This window comes from Cynocephalus volans, chromosome 8 (genome assembly GCF_027409185.1).
Source record: "Cynocephalus volans isolate mCynVol1 chromosome 8, mCynVol1.pri, whole genome shotgun sequence".
Lineage (NCBI taxonomy): Eukaryota > Metazoa > Chordata > Mammalia > Dermoptera > Cynocephalidae > Cynocephalus > Cynocephalus volans.
In genome coordinates, this window is record NC_084467.1 from 104,304,539 (window position 1) to 104,309,926 (window position 5,388).

Genomic DNA, 5,388 nt, shown 5'->3' on the forward strand with positions numbered 1-5,388 from the left:
TCATGCAATGGACTGGTGGCTTTATAAAAAGAGGAAGAGAACATGTCAGCATGTTCTTGTTCCCTTGCCATGTTATGATCTGTGCTGCCTTGGGATTCTGCACAGAGTACCCACCAGTAAGAAGGCCTTCACCAGAAGGCCTTCACCACCTCGACCTTGGACTTCCTAGTCTCCGAAACTGTAAGAAATAAATTTCTATCCTTTATAAATTACCCAGTTTTGGGTATTCTGTTAGAAGCAACAGAAAAATGACTAAGACACAAATAAAGAATAAGTTTGGATTTTTAAAGAAGCAAAAGACCAGAGGCCATCCCATTCAAGTAGTGAAGGAAAAGTTATAAAAAACCAGTTTTATTTGCATTCAATAAGAAAAAGAGGAAAATGACTTTAACTGAAGTAGGGCTCACAAATTAAGTCAAACAGCAGACTACTGAAATGGAGAAAATCTAGAAGAAATGGCCCTTATCTATAAATGTGACACCAGAACAATTTTCTTATGCCATGATAGGCATAAGACAAAGTTATCACAGAAAACGTATCTTCTGTTTTGATAACCCACACATATTTAAAGACATGCATTCATTGAACTTAAAGACCCTGCAGATGGAGAAAAAGGCTGGACTGAAAAAAGAATAATTTCCATAATACAGCTTATTATTATCATGTTACTATTCAGGATGGCATAAAGGAGCATATTTTCAAAACAACTTTAACAAAATTCAATGACAGCCTCATATTTCATATGTCTCCTCTCCTTTAGTAATTTGTATGAATACATTTTAGCAAGTAGAATTTAAATTTGGTACATACTGTCTTTGTTAATAAATAATTGAGTTCCTTTTGCAACTCTCTCCTTGTATTTTCTCCCATCACCCAATTGGAGAAAAAAGCAAAACAAACAAAAACCCAGTCTGTTTGTTTGTTCATTTTTCAGAACTCCAGAATCTTAGAAAACAAGGAAAAGATAGAAAACTTAATAGAAACTATTTCAAAGGTCAGTTAGACCAATTTTTTAGGTGTTTCATAGATAAAAATTATGAAATTTGCATATAATCCCATAAAACTGGCATGGAATATCAGGATAATACTGGTGGGGGGTAATTCTTCCTCTGTAAAAAAGCTATATTGTAATTCAGGGATAATCTCATATTATCATTAGTTACTGACTATAAATGTGCAAGAGAACAATAATGCACAAATTGAGCCTAATGGTCCTAATGTACCTTTACTGCATCACAACCTAGCGTAAGAGCTTTTAAACAAAATTTATATTTATTTTGTGTCCATTTGCATATCAGCACATCACATAATCATTAAAAGAAAACTTAGCCATTTTCCCCTCTATAGAAAGATCATTAATTTTATAATAAATATTTTTCAGAAAATATAACTTAAGATTAAAAAACTTTTTAAATAGGAAACTTACACCGATGTTTTATATTTGAATTAGTTCTTATAAGAGCATGAACTTTGGAATCAGACTTGGGGTTGAATCCCAATGCTACCACTTGAAGAACTTAGCAAAGTTCAAGGCATATAGTAGATCCTCAAATGTTAGCTGCTTTTTCTAATTAAAGCAGTGGTAGCTGCCATTTACAAACACTATGCATGGTTTATGAACATTACTGCATTTATTCCTCCTAATCATTCAGAGTACTATCCCTATTTAATACATGAAAACACTGAGGTTCAGAAAGGGTTGAGAAATATGCTCAAGGTCTGAACCCAGGTGTGTCAGAAGCCAAAGGGCCAATACTACTAACCACTGAATTGTTGATTCTTAAACTGGAGCTTATTAAAAATCCTTGTGGAGTATTTGTGTGTGTTGGGGGCAGGGAGTGCCCATGAGTTTATTATGAGAACTAAACATTTTTCATGTTGATGAACAATTTAAAAATAATTTTCATGTTCTGAATTATCTAAATAACTGACTTACCAAATATTGCTAGAACATTTCAGTGCCTAGGTTTGCATTTGTATTTCCTTCCACGTTAAAGCCAAGTTCCACTTTAGTTGTAAAAGCCTTTTATGGAGAACAGAAGCTGACTTAATAGGGAAATGATGCATTCATGCTAGGGGAAGATCAGATAACATCATTATGTGCTGAGGAAATGAAAGTAATCATCTGAACAGAAAAAAATAGGGGGAGAATTGCATCACCACATATCACATGGTAGAACATGGATGGTGAACTTAAAAGAACCAGTACTATGGCACTCAGTACCATAATCATGTTACAAGCGACAATTTTGTTTTGGCAAAACATCACTATCATACTTAATGTTTTTAAAATTTTATTACTTTTATTTTGTAAATTTTATTACTTTTATTTTCTAAGTTTTGCTTGTGTCTAATTTGTAAACTTGTTTTGGTTTTATACTTGGGCAAGAGCTATAATCATAACGCATTTGTATCGTTTTATGTTTATATATATTTAGATAACATTATAATAAATGTAACTTGAGTAAAAACTGAGGAGTTAAAAATTTTCCCTATTAAAAGTAGATGTACATCATTCAAGTTTGAGAAACACTGCTTTACACCGTACTACTTGTGTGTGTGGTCTTCAGCAGGTCACTCAACCTCAATTATTACCTACTTGTGGTAGGATTTGTAGAAGGATTAAGAGACAATGAATGAGAAAGTGAGTGGCCCACAGAGGGAACTATAATAGCTCTGTCTCCTTTCCCTGAAACAGAGAAAATATGGAAGAGCTAAATACAGTCTAGGCTCTTTTATTCTAAGTATGGTCTGGGGTCCAGGAGTATTGATATTACCTAAGAGCTTGTTAGAGATTCAGAATCCCAGGCATCACCCCAGAACTGCTAAATCAGAATCTGCATTTCAACATTATCCCCAGCTGATTTAATGTATGCATATTAAAGTTTGAGAAGCACTAGTCTAGGTCTTCATAGAGAATGTTGACAGCAAAATTCACTGTTGTTTGTACTACTCTTTGGGTTATCTTTAGTGATTACAGAAAGGGCTGGTGTAAATGGTCAAAAAACAATGTTCCTCCCTGGGGTTCCATATAAATATTATCATTTTATTATTTGTTCTTCATAGGCTGTATTTGCATATTCCTCTTTAAAAGGAATCTAACTTCCAATTCAGAAAGACCAAAAAAAATTTTAAATGTAAAAGTATTACTAAAAGCTTTCTGAATTTTGAATAAACAAATTTGGAGACCCTGTCAATTAAAACATTTTTAGGTCTCTCTGTCCAATAGCAATTAAATCATTTATAAATGCTAAACTCAAACAGTTAGGTCACAAGATCTGGACTAACAAAGTCCTGGCTCAGTTTATCATGATTGTATGCCTACACTAACACATTATAAAAAAAAATTAGATTGTGTTTACAAACTGGATTTGTTTTACTGTTCAATAAAAATATTGGGTCAGATTCAGCAGTTATGATTAGTGTAATTCACCTGGAGAATATCTATGCTTTTCTTCTGGAACCCAGTGGCCCTATACATTTGAGGCATGCTTTACTTAAAGATTCAAAGAAGCTGTTCTCAGAAGTGCAAAAAATAAAGTTAACAACTAATATCCAAGAGGACCACTAATATCTAAAATTATTTTGATACAATTTGTTTAAGGACTAGTTCAGGAAAAATCAAAGCATGAACTATGTTATTTATTGCTCTGTGCTTTTCACATATGGACCACTAGTTATGCTCAAAGAATGTAAAACAAAGCAGATTATGTATGTATGTGTATATATATGTATGTGTGTGTGTGTGTGTGTGTGTGTGTGTGTGTGTGTGTGTGTGTGTATGTATATGTATATATGGTTAGGCCTACTAGGCAATCCTTATCATCTGTGGGTTTATGATATGACCTAGATTATAGGTATGCTATGGACTAAATGTTTGTGGCCCATCCAACCCCTAATTCAAATGTTGAAGCCCTAATGCCCAATGTGATAGTATTTGGAGGTAGGGCCTTTGGAAGGTAATTATGTCATTAGGGTGGAGCCCTCATGAACAGGATTAATACCCTTATAAGAGACAGAATTATGATCTCTCTCTCTGCCAAGTGAGGATAAAGTAAGAAAGAGGCCATCTGCAAACCAGGAACCTAATTGGCTGGCCCCTTTATCTTGTGACTTCCCAGCCTCCAAAACTGTGAGAATAAATGTCTGTTGTTTAAGTGACCCAGTTTATGGCATTCACCCAAAATGACTAAGGCAATATAGAACCCTCCTTCATCCTTCATGTTCTCGGGCAATCATGAACCCTGAGTCAACCATATGCCAGGAGGCTATATGAGTGCCAGCACAGCTAAAACATGTTAGTGCATTTTGATTATGATGACAATACCTTAAGAGAACTATAATGGAAATTTACCTTACTCCAATTTTAGAGGTGTTTATAGGTTATCTTGTAGTCCTTTTGATCCTTGATACAATCAATCCACTCTTCCTAGAGACATACAACTATTCTCTATCTAGTACTTAAAATTCTAATAATTTCTGCTCATATATCAAGCAATTTAAACTGAATATACATACATACATACAATGTATTAGGAAAAACAAAAATTGACTGAGTTTTAGCTTATGCTGAATACTACATTTTATCCCTTTTCCATTAACTGTTACAAAGAAAAGACTAAATCATTACCTATAGTTTGAATTCATTAAATAATATCTAAGCAAATAGAAAACAGGAAGAAATAGATAAGCCTATTTTTTCTACGAGAGTGATTATACTTACCTTTTTCTAGAAAGGGGAAAAACTTTTTTCCTTCAGACTTCAGAAATTTGATTAAAAATCTACATCTATTTTTTCTACCGAAAATAATCTAAAAATACTCTGTTGATTACTGTAAGAATACTGTAGATGGATTGCCCTAAAAGAGGAAATATAATAAAGCATCAGCCAATAAAATAAGATATATACTAATGGAAAGAAAATCTTTAAAATATGAACCACTTGGTCTAATAAAGCTGAGCTTTTTCAAGAGGTCATTTTTCACTATCAAGAAACTTGGATATAGATGAATTAAGAAGAACGTAAATATATGCCAAAGTAAGAAATGTACTTGTTTTAAAAACCATATTATGCCTTGCATGAATTAATTAATGAATTAATATCTTCTAAGTTGTGCCTTTGGCAATTCAGTTAGCATTTGGCATGACTAAAGTTTAATTAAATTAAGGACTTCAAGGTTCTTTGAATTAACATCAGATGCTAATGGTCATCTCCACCCAGTCACCCCTTAATCCTCTAATATGTCCTTGAAAATGGCATGTGTTATTCAGGCTATCCAACCTTTTGACAAAAACAGATATATACTGAATGTTACTTAATCATTTCAATATCATGGTCACTATGTTTCCCCTCTAGGATTTAGGATGTGGAAATAATTTCATTACATA